This window comes from Panulirus ornatus, chromosome 2, assembly GCF_036320965.1.
Source record: "Panulirus ornatus isolate Po-2019 chromosome 2, ASM3632096v1, whole genome shotgun sequence".
Lineage (NCBI taxonomy): Eukaryota > Metazoa > Arthropoda > Malacostraca > Decapoda > Palinuridae > Panulirus > Panulirus ornatus.
This window is the reverse complement of record NC_092225.1, coordinates 48156831-48173896: the sequence shown is the minus strand read 5'-3', so window position 1 is coordinate 48173896 and position 17066 is coordinate 48156831.

Genomic DNA, 17066 nt, shown 5'->3' with positions numbered 1-17066 from the left:
CAATTGGGAGGTAAGTTTGAATGGAGAAAAACTGGAGGAAGTAAAGTGTTTTAGATATCTGGGAGTGGATCTGGCAGCGGATGGAACCATGGAAGCGGAAGTGGATCATAGGGTGTGGGAGGGGGCGAAAATCCTGGGAACCTTGAAGAATGTGTGGAAGTCGAGAACATTATCTCGGAAAGCAAAAATGGGTATGTTTGAAGGAATAGTGGTTCCAACAATGTTGTATGGTTGCGAGGCGTGGGCTATGGATAGAGTTGTGCGCAGGAGGATGGATGTGCTGGAAATGAGATGTTTGAGGACAATGTGTGGTGTGAGGTGGTTTGATCGAGTAAGTAACGTAAGGGTAAGAGAGATGTGTGGAAATGAAAAGAGCGTGGTTGAGAGAGCAGAAGAGGGTGTTTTGAAATGGTTTGGGCACATGGAGAGAATGAGTGAGGAAAGATTGACCAAGAGGATATATGTGTCGGAGGTGGAGGGAACGAGGAGAAGTGGGAGACCAAATTGGAGGTGGAAAGATGGAGTGAAAAAGATTTTGTGTGATCGGGGCCTGAACATGCAGGAGGGTGAAAGGAGGGCAAGGAATAGAGTGAATTGGATCGATGTGGTATACCGGGGTTGACGTGCTGTCAGTGGATTGAATCAGGGCATGTGAAGGGTCTGGGGTAAACCATGGAAAGCTGTGTAGGTATGTATATTTGCGTGTGTGGACGTATGTATATACATGTGTATGGGGGTGGGTTGGGCCATTTCTTTCGTCTGTTTCCTTGCGCTACCTCGCAAACGCAGGAGACAGCGACAAAGCAAAAAAAGTGAAAAGAAAAATATATATATATATATATATATATATATATATATATATATATATATATATATATATATATATATATGTGTGTGTGTGTGTGTGTGTGTCATTAATTACAAAGATGAAAAGATAGATATAGGTAGACTTAGATTCAGATATACAGATACAGATACTTGTAGATAAACAATTACAGAAATGTATGTATTTATGTGTGTCAGTATCTTCTCCTTCCCGAGGAACACAGGAGCATCTCCTGCTGGACACCTGGCTGACACGGATATAACCAGATCCTCAAACTGACATCTAGACTAGTGATCAAACAGCCAGCAAGACAGGCAGACGAATAAAAAGCCACATAACCAGTCAGCTTACCAGATAGACAGATTACGAGAACTAAACTGACATGCAGGCAGAGCCAGACAGTTAGCTAGAGAGCCAAGCAAGATGCTAATTAGATAATGAGATATAACACAAAATAAGCAAACTAGGGAGTGATGCCATATGGCCCCAGAGACAGTCAGTAGGTCGAGGAGCCATTCAATTGGCTCGACAGACACAGACAGTCACATGACTAATCGGATAATCAGTCAATACGAAGTTCAGTCAACCATCCAATTATCCAAACAGCTATCCAGAAAGTCAGCATGACAGTCACTTAGACAGTCGTACAGATACTCAGACTTATAACCATTGCGGACAGTCAGCCATACAGTCACACAGTCAGTCAGACAGACGGTTAGACTGTCAGAAGAACAGCAAGCCAAATGATAATCCAGACAACCAGTCTCACAGTCAGAGAACCAGTTTGTCCAGAGTAAACCAAACAGTTGGCGAAGCATCCAACCAACAAGTCAGCCAGACAGTTAAACAGTTTACAAACAACACTGTCAAACAAACAGACGGACATACTGTTACACAAGAAGCAAACACGCAATTAACTATAAAAAAGCGCTGATTAATCAACCTTACAGTAAGCCAGTAACGTAACCAGCCAACGAGAAAACTAGTGAAACAAAGGAACGACACAACGGACGAGGCAGAAACAGACACACCTCAGCTCGTGAAATGGTTCCCACGAGCATGGAAAACAGAGCACAGGAAATACACAGCTCTGTAGTCTCAGTTAGATGCATTAGCCAGTAATGACAGGAAGTGGCCATAGCGTTACAGATCGCCTTTAGTTTCCCCTGCCGTTGGAGGAGTCAGTGCAACCGTGTGTGATAGAGAATGGAAATCATCAAAGAAAACGTGTATATTGAGAGCATAAACTATGAAAATTTCACCCGGTCATTGTTAATGAGTGACTCCTTTCGTTATTGTAATCCAACAAATTTGTACAACCAGTAAATGATCATTATATCCTATTTAGGAAAACTATGATGTTTGATGAAAGGTTCAGGCGCAGGTAACTGGGGAAATGGTTATGAATTTCTTTCTTGATGGCTGGAGGCAGGGACGGATTGTGTGTTGAGAGAACTCTTGAGAATGTGATAAAGGAGAGAACAAGATGGTAATATGTCCTGACGTTTTGATGGAGGGAGCCTTATGTCTACTTCATTTTTGTGCTGATACTTCATTTTTGTGCTGAATACAATATTAGCATTCTTCTTTTTGTTGCAATCATGCATAACATTGAGCGAGTATGGTGAGGTAGAGGTGTGTGTGTGTGTGTGTGTGTGTGTAATCACCTACTACTATTACTAATCACCAATATTCCTTGTACAGGAAGGCAGGTTTACACTGGTAAACCCATCTCTTGAGCATGTAGCCACCCACTGTGCCCCTCTCTCAGTTACAACACTCCAACAACCCAACCAGAACAACCGCTAAAGTGGTGACCCCTGGCGCTAACAGATATATATTCGGACACGTCCTTACAGTGTGTCGTCTACATTCCTTGACCCATGCTGTCACTGGCTTTTTTTTTTTTCACCACCCGCCCAGCGTCATCCTACGCCTGTCCATCATCTTTCTTGCATTTACCAAGTCCAGCCGGGCACTCCTGCACCCCCAGGTGATTCAAGTGTAACAACCTCTTCAACCAGTATGGCACTACAAACTCCCTCTCTACAACCTGGCAGCACCGGACCTGTGGCTTGCCCGCCGGCACAGGGACGACCAGCCGACCATACTGTCTGCCTTATCAACATCTAAGCCTTCGTCTCAAAAAAAAAAAAAAAAAAAGGAAGAAGTGGAGCAATACAGCGACGCAATGTCGCTCCACAAATTGGTACCTTGCTGACGACGCCCTAATTTGGGTGGCAGAACAAATGATGCCTCTGTGATTAAAGATGACCTGACCCTTTCTACAAGAAGAGCCACTCTCAGTCCACCCCCATGGAAAGAGATCAGAGCTAGCGACAATCGTCTTCGAAGACCTGACGTGCTTGTCTCTTTATATATCCGGGTATCACAGCAGGGAGGCAGTCTTGCAGGTGACTGGCTCTAGACAACAAGTGTATCTAAAGTCTTGGCCATATGACTTCAGACTCAAGCAAGGCGCCCTTAGGACGACTCACCCGTCATCAGAAGTCCCAGCGTGACTCCAGACGTTTCATCTTCCGATGTCCACCTTCGGCAGGAATTTGAGTGGGACATCGCCTCCGCCCGTTAACAGCAACAGTTCCAACAACGAAGGACACACATGGTCACGCCCCGCATGACGCTCCTCCAACCCAACTACAAACCAGCAGCCACTGCACTCTCCAACAGCCGAGATACGTGCCACACCCACCTCCTCCTACAGGAACTCCACGTTGACTCGGCAGCGGGAGCCAAGCACTTCTCCCACGTGCTCCTGTTCCATCTGGCATCCTTACCAACACCACACGACCCCCTGCCAAGCCTGTCTCGTAGTAAATGACTTACCTTGTTTTAGCTCTCCTTTCCCACTATCATCCTACACCTCCAGTCGATCGTTGCCCTTGGGCTATTTCACCTTGTATCCTTAATTAATAAGTATTGTCGCTGTTTAACGTGTTTCCAGCCCCTCTCTTTGTTACACCACTTAATAATCAACAAAAAACAGAACGTCTGCCAAAAGCATTTTCTACTGTCATTCAATTTCTTAAATTTATGTCTTCATTCACTCATACTATAGAAATAATTTACATTTTTTTGAAGTTTCTTTCTAAATTTAATGTGTGTGTGTGTGTGTGTGTGTGTGTGTGTGTAGCCAAGTGTGCTTTGATTATGCGAGTTCATACGCGCTTGTATACGTCCCAGTCGTACTGGTAAGGACAAAACACTCGGTATATGAAACCATCCTTCATGATAAAGGGAATAAGAATACCTTCATAAAGAACTAAAGATACCAGTTCCCACCCACACTTGCTGGTTAGGTTAGAGTTGTTGTTGCTGCTCCTGCTGTTGTTAGAACAACCTGACAACAACAAAAATAACAACCAGCAGTTGTAGGTAGGGAGAGTCAGCCTTCACTCAACATAAGGTCATGAAAGTTAGCTCACTGACTTCCTGATTTACTTCCCCCACAATCAACCAGAAGACACGGAAAAAACAGAACGAGAATACAAAATGCAAGTAACTCAACTGGTTCATATACGATTAATATTAATCATTTCTAGCAAGTGATGTGATGTTGTTTGTATTACAGACGAAATTTCTTCAAAATCAGGATGTTGAACGTAATCCATTCAAAAAAACATTTTTTAACAGCAAAATATCCATCAAGTCTGCAACGGGTCAGCCCAGCGCCACTTTGCATTCTGGGTCTGTTACTTACAGGTTCGCAAATCCTTGCATCAAAATTTGTCAAAATTATCAAGTCCTGCCTGTATATCAATAGACATACCTTATCATACTAGTAAAAAAGTAATATAAGCATTCACTTTTTTTTTATACAGTAACTATAATATACAGTAGCTATAACTATCATAAATATAATGAACTAGTTTTTATCTAGCTTTCAGATGTCACCACTCTGGCGCGTCCCTCCGTATGGTCTGTATGTTTATTGGCTCGTTGGTTGCGCTTTAGGCCTATCAAATTGCCAGGGCCATTAGGGCCATCAACATCAACCTATATCCACCATATGGACAATCCTTAACACCTTCTCCAGGCATCAAGGATAATCAAAGAACCACATCCACTCTTGCTTATGGCCGGCCCCTTCGTCCTGTCGACACCTCAAGCAGACAAAACCCAATCGTGCAGCACTGCTGACCTGAATGTACCCAGACGCTGACTCAAGACGGCAGAGGAGCGAGGATGTCAACCAAGGTCTGTGGACAATGGTAACACAAGGAGAGACTTTACAGTGCCTCCCACGACTCTGCAAACAATGGATGTACAAACAACATACGTTTCACGCAAATTAATCTTGTGTTTCGAGGTTCATCGAATATTGCTGCTCACAGCGGGTGGCACTGCAGACGACAACAGCCTACCAACGTTGGTAATGAACGACAGAATGGAAAATATCACTTACAATCATTAATGTCGTCATGGATTGAATATTGTCTAATGTATCCACCCCCTACCCCTCTTAAATTCTGACAAAACTCAGTGATATTGATAATTCACAGACTACGTCATTTTCATCATACGATTCTCTCTACGAAACAATCAATAATTTTCATATTCATGTCCTACCTACGCCATGTTTCTGTGCTGAATTGTAATCCTGACAATTTTGAGGGATTACGGGTGGGATTGGCCCACTGATTACTCTGTTTTGATCCCTCACGATCTGCAGGCAGCCAGCCAGACTACTCCTTTAAGAGAGGTGACTGTTAAAAGAGTCAGTGACATCCTTGAAGGTGATACAAACATGGAAAGTGATCGTGCTATGCAGAGCGCCAGTGTCATAGAAGACGAGATTTGCGTGGAAGATGAAATGGCCACGAAAAGATAATACCATGGAAGATGACGGTACCGTATGAGTTGGCAATACCACGTACGGTGACAATACCATAGAAGATGACAGTGCAGTGCATGGTGATAATACCACAGAGTGATGATGAATTGGTCGTAGAGTGGTCAAACTCAAGAAACAAAAAATCCAACATATGAATAAACTATATACATTTAAAACGTTGAAGAACAATTGATTAACATCGATACAGAAATACTCCAACACTAATAAAAATAATATATGATTTACACAAATCCCTCAAAGATCAATATAGAATGAGACTGTCCATACAGACGCAGGAGACACCAGCAACTCTCGACCGCGTCTACCCTCCACGACACCAAAAAAAACTACAATCATCTGTCCTCTATACCACAACCCTCTTGACCCACACGTCCTCCTATGCTGAGCCTCTCTAGGACGGTTTTCATAAGCACATCATCGACAACCGAACTTCAGCAAGACTTGTGAAAAGCGTCCGGCCATAAGTTACCCGTAATTTAGGGTAACAATTGTTCCCCATCAACCGTTTCCTCATGTCTATCTGGCAACTCAACAAGAGAAAGCTTTGGCACTGTCTCAATTTTGACTCGAAGCTGTATTAAAGCTGTGTCTCTCCTTGCTTCGATATCAACTCGGGTAGTGGGTAATATCACATTACAAATAGAGCATTAGCCATTAAGGAGTCAGTCCTAAAGTAACCAAGTCCATTTTTCCCGCCCAGAGCAAAACTAACACTTGCCCAGTTACCATCTCATGACAAAACTATCTAATACTTGCTGTAACTCAGAAGAAGAGGTGAGCTGGCATCCAAGAGGATATACACAAATGGTTAGACAGGACAACAGACAAATGACACACACACACGGGCCATTGTCGTACATAACGGACAAAGACAAAAAAGCGTGCAGTCTCAGCGGGAAAAAAAAGAAAGAACAGTACTGCCGGATGATTGCTGCAAGGTAACGGGAAATACTGTTATAAACAGGACGGTACTAACATGCCTATTAGGCGATGATGCCACCTCGTAGTTTATAGTGCTTTATTGATAGACCTGCTTTTATGCCGAAATTAGATAAAATTTACTTTTATAACATAGTTTATACCATCAAAATTGCCTTCTTGTTATTTGGCTGGCTAACACCTCGCTACGTACCGACAGATAAGGTATACACTGTTCACTCAGATCTGATGATGGCTGGGTGGACACAGACAGGCGAAGGGTGTGCGTGGAGTAAGGAGGGAGTCGCTATGACTAGCCTGCCGATGGAACCATCTCCAACACCACTCAGGCTACTGCAACAGCCTAGCCTACTTTTTTATTGCCGTCTATGGGTTTACTTATGGTTAAGGCAGATCAAGGAACTGTATTAATTAAGATAAATCTAAACTATTTCAAGATACTTTGATTATTAGACGTAATTACTGCTGTAAGACTTGAATTATTATAACACTGGTTCACCCACCTGCTCTGTAAGCGCCGTCCCTAACCTGTTCACGACATCTGTCAAGTCTATCACATCATACGACTAAAGGCGGAAATAGAACAGCCCGTAGGAGTCTCCATTAGTCTATATTTTCCAAGCAAAATCCGAGTCCATACGAGAGAGAGAGAGAGAGAGAGAGAGAGAGAGAGAGAGAGAGAGAGAGAGAGAGAGAGAAGAGATCCCATGCAAATACCATCATCGTGTAACAGTACCTATTACATTTCAGAGAATTTTCAATTCCATAATGTAATGTTTTCATAATATCATCGCACTGGTGCAAGAAGGTGTGATACAAACAACCACACACCTTCAAATGATGAGTAAGTTGTATGTAGGCAGATGTTACCACGCGCATTTCTAGTTTCCCAGCATTTTCTTTTTTTTTTTCATTTTCAAATTGCCTCAGTGAAAAATACAACGAAATACGTGGTATAACGTTTCAGGAGCAGTTTTTGATTGATCTTGTATCTCCCGAAATATAGTAACCAATGCAAAACGCATCGTAGCGAATGAAAATGAAATATTAAACTGACATCTGAAAGCGCATGTAATGTGATGGTGCCAGATGTAACCTCTTTCAACTTCTAATGTCGAATTTGCGTATTTCATTTTTTGAGTCATATAAATAAAGCCGGACACAAATGATCTGCAAAAAATTACGTAAACTGGCAAATAATAATTATCTACAGAATAAAGAAAACTGGCACTAACCAATATTTACAGAACAAATCCACACGGTTAGCTGCCGGAACATTGCATTATGAGACAAACCATTCAACCTTCTTGAAAACACCTACATGCATGCATTTACTTCAAACGTAACTCGTCCTTTTATAAAACTTTATAATCTTTGATTTTCTTTGATGACAGTAAATTCTTCAAGTGATCTTTTCTATCTAATTAGTTTCGGAAATTATTCCATATTCATAATGGCTGCTTATATTGCATGCAATTTACAGATACAAATATATGTATGTCTTAAAATAAGAAGACCTGTAGGTTTACCACGTTTGAGCGTCTTTAATTCAAACGTGTCTTAGATCCAGCTATCAGATCTGAGTGAGCAGGGTTTAGTTATCTCGGCCTACCATTATCATAAATATAACTGACTTTGCTTGATGACAGCGTTATGACTCGGGGTAAATTATACTTACGGACATCCAGTTGTCTGCGGTAGATATGAAGGTCTGGATCATTCAAAAGTCATCAAAAAACAAAAGTAAAACAATTTCACCCAAACCTAATAACTTAGCGATGATAATACCATCAATCCTCTTCCCTTTATATCCAACACCGTTCTTCTAGCTCATCTGAACACAACTAAGGCGATTCGGATGATATACACTGTCTTATTTCGCCTAGTTTTGGCCGATTCCGGCATATGTCGAGGATTTATCACACCCCAATAAAGTAGCCGCTGACACGCGCGAATTAAAGAAAAACTATCTTCTTTTTTTTACACAAACATATATGAAGGGAATCTTGATATATACAACCAATACAATACACATAAATATTTGCAAATACGATCGTGGCGCTAGCCAAGCCATAACGAACATACCTTGAGCAGGAGATTCGCTGTTGGCTCCCAACTGGCCCACATTATGGGTATGTATGTCTCAGTCAGACCACTAGGAGTCGTAACGTTGGCTCTCTGAACACTTACGCGAATCTAACTTGACCGCGTTTCTTTTCAAACGACTATACCATCCGGCTTCCACTAGTCACAGTGTGAGAATCAGACACTACGCACCTACGACATAATTTCCATACGAATCCATATTGACTTAAACAGCGTCGCTTCTCAGATTCATAACAAAGGCTATAAACGAAAGACAGGAAGGACGAACGAAATCATGTAAACGATAGAGATTCGGAAGTGTGACGTCGGGTCGGTAGGTGGCGTTAGTAAGACATTTATGTCGTCTGTTTATCTACCAGGTACCGCGAAGGAGAAATGCAATGCCAGGAAAATCGCGCCCCGTGTCCTGTGCGGAAAGCACAAAGAAGAGAGTGAAGACTTGATTTTCCACGTATCTCCAAAGGATAAGCAAGGAATGTATCACGTGTATGTGATGATACTTAGAAATATAATTTAGTCAAGTTTCAGTATTGCGCGTTCGAGGCCCGTTGTGGCTAGGCTCCCTTTCGGGTGGGGTAGCACTCCCACTATCTTACCCTAGCAGGGTTACATGGTGGATAAGTTTCATTTACAATAATATCTAAAGTACATTATGAACCTTCTTAACTGCACTCTGCTTGAAATTTAGTTTTAAGTGAGAGAAGAAAGGGTTAGGTAAACTGTCTGGGGTAGGATGTAAAGCCATAGACAAGTTATCTCCAAAGCAAAAGAGCATCAAAACTGATGCCCTTCAACAGGAAGGATTCGAACCCCCCTACTCCTTGCGCACAATGGTAAGGGGTTCAAATGCTTGCCGCTGTTGAATAGAATTATATGTTTTATGATTGTGGTGCGTATTGCAATATATATATATTTCTATTTTCATTTTTATTTTGCTTTGTCGCTGTTTCCCGCGTTTGCGAGGTAGCGCAAGGAAAGAGACGAAAGAAATAGCCCAACCCACCCCCATACACATGTATATACATACACGTCCATACACGCAAATATACATACCCATACATCTCAATGTACACATATATATACACACACAGACACATACATATATACACATGCACACAATTCACACTGTCTGCCTTTATTCATTCCCATCGCCACCTCGCCACACATGGAATAACATCTCCCTCCCCCTCATGTGTGCAAGGTAGCGCTAGGAAAAGACAACAAAGGCCCCATTCGTTCACCCTCAGTCTCTAGCTGTCATGCAATAATGCCCGAAACCACAGCTCCATTTCTACATCCAGGCCCCACAGAACTTTCGATGGTTTACCCCAGACGCTTCACATGCCCTGATTCAATCCATTGACAGCACGTCGACCCTGGTATACCATATCGATCCAATTCACTCTATTCCTTGCCCGCCTTTTACCCTCCTGCATGTTCAGGCCCCGATCACACAAAATCTTTTTCACTCCATCTTTCCACCTCCAATTTGGTCTCCCACTTCTCCTCGTTCCCTCCACCTACGACACATATATCCTCTTGGTCAATCTTTCCTCACTCATTCTCTCCATGTGCCCAAACCATTTCAAAACACCCTCTTCTGCTCTCTCAACCACGCTCTTTTTATTTCCACACATCTTTCTTACCCTTACGTTACTTACTCGATCAAACCACCTCACACCACACATTGTCCTCAAACATCTCATTTCCAGCACATCCATCCTCCTGCGCACAACTCTATCCATAGCCCACGCCTCGCAACCATACAACATTGTTGGAACCACTATTCCTTCAAACATACCCATCTTTGCTTTCCGAGATAATGTTCTCGACTTCCACACATTCTTCAAGGCTCCCAGGATTTTCGCCCCCTCCCCCACCCTATGATTCACTTCCGCTTCCATGGTTCTATCCGCTGCCAGATCCACTCCCAGATATCTAAAACACTTCACTTCCTCCAGTTTTTCTCCATTCAAACTCACCTCCCAATTGACTTGACCCTCAACCCTACTGTACCTAATTACCTTGCCCTTATTCACATTTACTCTTAACTTTCTTCTTTCACACACTTTACCAAACTCAGTCACCAGCTTCTGCAGTTTCTCACATGAATCAGCCACCAGCGCTGTATCATCAGCGAACAACAACTGACTCACTTCCCAAGCTCTCTCATCCCAACAGACTTCATACTTGCCCCTCTTTCCAAAACTCTTGCATTTACCTCCCTAACGACCCCATCCATAAACAAATTAAACAACCATGGAGACATCACACACCCCTGCCGCAAACCTACATTCACTGAGAACCAATCACTTTCCTCTCTTCCTACACGTACACATGCCTTACATCCTCGATAAAAACTTTTCACTGCTTCTAACAACTTGCCTCCCACACCATATATTCTTAATACCTTCCACAGAGCATCTCTATCAACTCTATCATATGTCTTCTCCAGATCCATAAATGCTACATACAAATCCATTTGCTTTTCTAAGTATTTCTCACATATATTCTTCAAAGCAAACACCTGATCCACACATCCTCTACCACGTCTGAAACCACACTGCTCTTCCCCAATCTGATGCTCTGTACATACCTTCACCCTCTCAATCAATACCCTCCCATATAATTTACCAGGAATACTCAACAAACTTATACCTCTGTAATTTGAGCACTCACTCTTATCCCCTTTGCCTTTGTACAATGGCACTATGCACGCATTCCGCCAATCCTCAGGCACCTCACCATGAGTCATACATACATTAAATAACCTTACCAACCAGTCAATAATACAGTCACCCCCTTTTTTAATAAATTCCACTGCAATACCATCCAAACCTACTGCCTTGCCGGCTTTAATCTTCCGCAAAGCTTTTACTACCTCTTCTCTGTTTACCAAATCATCTTCCCTCAGGCACCTCACCATGAGTCATACATACATTAAATAACCTTACCAACCAGTCAATAATACAGTCACCTCCTTTTTTAATAAATTCCACTGCAATACCATCCAAACCTGCTGCCTTGCCGGCTTTCATCTTCCGCAAAGCTTTTACTGCCTCTTCTCTGTTTACCAAATCATTTTCCCTAACCCTCTCACTTTGCACACCACCTCGACCAAAACACCCTATATCTGCCACTCTATCATCAAACGCATTCAACAAACCTTCAAAATACTCACTCCATCTCCTTCTCACATCACCACTACTTGTTATCACCTCCCCATTTGCGCCCTTCACTGAAGTTCCCATTTGCTCCCTTGTCTTACGCACTTTATTTACCTCCTTCCAGAACATCTTTTTATTCTCCCTAAAATCTAATGATACTCTCTCACCCCAACTCTCATTTGCCCTCTTTTTTCACCTCTTGCACCTTTCTCTTGACCTCCTGTCTCTTTCTTTTATACATCTCCCACTCAATTGCATTTTTTCCCTGCAAAAATCGTCCAAATGCCTCTCTCTTCTCTTTCACTAATAATCTTACTTGTTCATCCCACCACTCACTACCCTTTCTAATCAACCCACCTCCCACTCTTCTCATGCCACAAGCATCTTTTGCACAATCCATCACTGATTCCCTAAATACATCCCATTCCTCCTCCACTCCCCTTACTTCCATTGTTCTCACCTTTTTCCATTCTGTACTCAGTCTCTCCTGGTACTTCCTCACACAAGTCTCCTTCCCAAGCTCACTTACTCTCACCACCCTCTTCACCCCAACATTCACTCTTCTTTTCTGAAAACCCATACAAATCTTCACCTTCGCCTCCACAAGATAATGATCAGACATCCCTCCAGTTGCACCTTTCAGCACATTAACATCCAAAAGTCTCTCTTTCGCGCGCCTGTCAATTAACACGTAATCCAATAACGCTCTCTGGCCATCTTTCCTACTTACATACGTATACTTATGTATATCTCGCTTTTTAAATCAGGTATTCCCAATCACCAGTCCTTTTTCAGCACATAAATCTACAAGCTCTTCACCATTTCCATTTACAACACTGAACACCCCATGTATACCAATTATTCCCTCAACTGCCACATTACTCACCTTTGCATTCAAATCACCCATCACTATAACCCGGTCTCGTGCATCAAAACCGCTTACACACTCATTCAGCTGCTCCCAAAACACTTGCCTCTCATGATCTTTCTTCTCATGCCCAGGTGCATATGCACCAATGATCACCCATCTCTCTCCATCAACTTTCAGTTTTACCCATATTAATCGAGAATTTACTTTCTCACATTCTATCACATACTCCCACAACTCCTGTTTCAGGAGTACTGCTACTCCTTCCCTTGCTCTTGTCCTCTCACTAACCCCTGACTTAACTCCCAAGACATTCCCAAACCACTCTTCCCCTTTACCCTTGAGCTTCATTTCACTCAGAGCCAAAACATCCAGGTTCCTTTCCTCAAACATACTACCTATCTCTCCTTTTTTTCACATCTTGGTTACATCCACACACATTCAGACACCCCAGTCTGAGCCTTCGAGGAGGATGAGCACTCCCCGCGTGACTCCTTCTTCTGTTTCCCATTTTAGAAAGTTAAAAAATACAAGGAAGGGAGGATTTCTGGCCCCCCGCTCCCGTCCCCACTAGTCGCCTTCTACGACACGCGAGGAATGCGTGGGAAGTATTCTTTCACCCCTATCCCCAGGGATGATATATATATATATATATATATATATATATATATATATATATATATATATATATATATATATATATATATACATGCACATGCACACGCACATATATACACACACACACACACACATATACATATATATACATATGAAAAAAGTAAGAAATAATTTAGAAAACTGAAACTTCTAGCTTGAAATGAAATGAGAAAATGAATGTCACATAATGGTTCAACCTCTGGCTATGGAAAAGGGAAATGTATAATTTATTTACACAAACGTCAATAGTAGTTCTCATCAATTTACCCACTGTATCAATAAGCTTCAATGTCTAAGCTACATTTTTTTTTTCCAATTTCACTATTTTCTTGTCAAAGCACCATGTATGAAAACTATCACTCCAGTAACACAACTATAAACATTTACTTCCCCTTTGAAAAAGTTCTGGGGAAGTCTGTCTCGATACACTTCGGGACACTCTACCACCTGGCGAGGTTTGTGTTGCAATGGTTCTTGATTCACAAACGTAGTAGCATCACTGGTGGGCGGAAGAACATTCTTGTAACCACAGCAAGGATCACAGTCCGTGCAACTCCATTATGATGGTTCTTCTCCTCCTGTTTCTATATATATATATATATATATATATATATATATATATATATATATATATATATATATATATATATATATATATATATATATATATATATATATATATATATTGAGAGGTGAGTTTGAATGGAGAAAAACTGGAGGAAGTGAAGTGTTTTAGATATCTGGGAGTGGATCTGGCAGCGGATGGAACCATGGAAGCGGAAGTGGATCATAGGTTGGGGGAGGGGGCGAAAATTCTGGGAGCCTTGAAGAATGTGTGGAAGTCGAGAACATTATCTCGGAAAGCAAAAATGGGTATGTTTGAAGAAATAGTGGTTCCAACAATGTTGTATGGTTGCGAGGCGTGGGCTATGGATAGAGTTGTGCGCAGGAGGATGGATGTGCTGGAAATGAGATGTTTGAGGACAATGTGTGGCGTGAGGTGGTTTGATCGAGTAAGTAACGTAAGGGTAAGAGAGATGTGTGGAAATAAAAAGAGCGTGGTTGAGAGAGCAGAAGAGGGTGTTTTGAAATGGTTTGGGCACATGGAGAGAATGAGTGAGGAAAGATTGACCAAGAGGATATATGTGTCGGAGGTGGAGGGAACGAGGAGAAGAGGGAGACCATTTGGAGGTGGAAAGATGGAGTGAAAAAGATTTTGTGTGATCGGGGCCTGAATATGCAGGAGGGTGAAAGGAGGGCAAGGAATAGAGTGAATTGGATCGATGTGGTATACCGGGGTTGACGTGCTGTCAGTGGATTGAATCAAGGCATGTGAAGCGTTTGGGGTAAACCATGGAAGGCTGTGTAGGTATGTATATTTGCGTGTGTGGACGTATGTATATACATGTGTATGGGGGTGGGTTGGGCCATTTCTTTCGTCTGTTTCCTTGCGCTACCTCGCAAACGCGGGAGACGGCGGCAAAAAAAAAAAAAAAAAAAAAAAATATATATATATATATATATATATATATATATATATATATATATATATATATATATATATATATATATATATATCCGATCCTTTAGGCATAGCTATTGTTTAAAGACTTATGCTGGAGCCATTTAATCTGATGCTCTCACAGGATCAGAACGAAGCTATTTGCACCTGTTCATTTCACCGACCTGACGCTTTGTAACAATATAATATCATAGTCACTGCTTGATAACTCATATTGTCCATTTCTTTGTAAAATGTTTAACAAGTTTTATTGTCATGTTAAATACCAAAGTTCAAACGTGGAAAACAGTCTCATTAGCATTGTTAGATTCTCGTCTGAATATTATCGATTCAAGTTTAGATGAACAAAGGATCATTTGAAGGGGCTTTTACGAAATGACAGATCAAATCAAGGAGATGGACAGAGTTTCGTTTTCTGATGCAACATGAGATTCATAGCTTAAGTTGAAATGTTTAGTATAAATGAAGAAGACAGATAATATGAAACATATTTCATACTTGTATATTGATACGTATACAAAGCATGACATTACATGCATACTTCCAGTAACTGTAGCCGAATCAAAGCCGACCAAATGGACCTCAGTCTTGGCTATTTACATCCCGAGTTGTCTCATCTATTTGCATAAATCAACGTGATTGCATTACACACACGCCTTTATATATATATATATATATATATATATATATATATATATATATATATATATATATATATATATATATATATATATATATATATATATATATATATATATATATATGGGAGCGGGGGGCTGGAAATCCTCCCCTCTCGTTTTTAGTTTTCCTAATGAAGGAACAGAGGAGGGGGCCAAGTGAGGATATTCCCTCAATGGCTCAGTCCTCTGTTCTTGACGCTACCTCGCTAGCGCGGGAAACGGCGAATAGTATGAAGAAATATATATATATATATATATATATATATATATATATATATATATATATATATATATATATATATACATATATATATATATATATATATTCCTGCATGAGTCATGGAAAACGGGCAGAAATTCAGTTAACTTCCCTAATTCTATTATCGTGTCAGCCATGTTGATTGTCATGACGCTGACGTGCAGTTTGTAAGTCCACCACCATGATTAAGCTTCTCCTCCTCCTATGACGTAAGACAACACAGAATCTTTGTCACCAACACGTGCCAATGAGCCATAAGAATCAAAATTCGTCCTCAACAGACTTAGCCATAAGAGTCAAAATTCGTCCTCAACAGACTTAGCCATAAGAGTCAAAATTCGTCCTCAACACACTTTACGGCTCTCTTCCTGGATAAGCGAGGCAAGCAACCTGTTTGGGAAAAAATTGTTGATCAACTATCTGTTACCTGGGTTAAATGATGACATGCAGTGAGATGATAACTTAGGGCAAGTTACTGAGGCAGTGTTGTACAAGCGTGGCTGAGAGCCTTCTTTAACATATGCAGGGCTACAGTGACCAAGGGTATACTTCAACGCTTATTGGTTCAGGTCTAGTGAGTGAATCAGCGAGAATCCTCAGATTCGTTTTGCTCTGTGGAACTCACCAAGTATGCAGCGCTATTTTGAGTAGTCAGCTCCCTGGTCAACTGTTCCAAGCCTCAGGTTGAGCGCGTGTGGCATGATGCACAGACCATCAAGTCATCAACTACTGACTAGATTTACCTTCGAGCGAATGTATCAAACTGCCAGATTATATCCCTCTGATGATTAATAGCATCGACGTTCTTACAAAAGGCTGTTGGTAACCCTACAGCCAACCACCTGCGGTTGTTGTGGTGAACAGTGTGGTTAAGGCCACAGTAGTTTGTTGTTAGCTCTGAAAGTTAGCTCTCGTTTCATTTCTCATCTTCTTATGGTGCCATAAACATGGGAGATTATAATGATTAGTTTATTTTCTTCGTTGCGGGTGTATAGACTGTACGCTAGATGTGTCAGTTATCTGAATATTCCTAGTGTTTTCTTGCCGTGAATGTTGCGCTTCTCTTGATAATGAACAACCTTATACAGAGGCTTTCTCTTCCTTCATGTGGCGATACGGCAGAATCCTGAACACTTGATTCCATAACTTGTTGTCGATAACAGTCC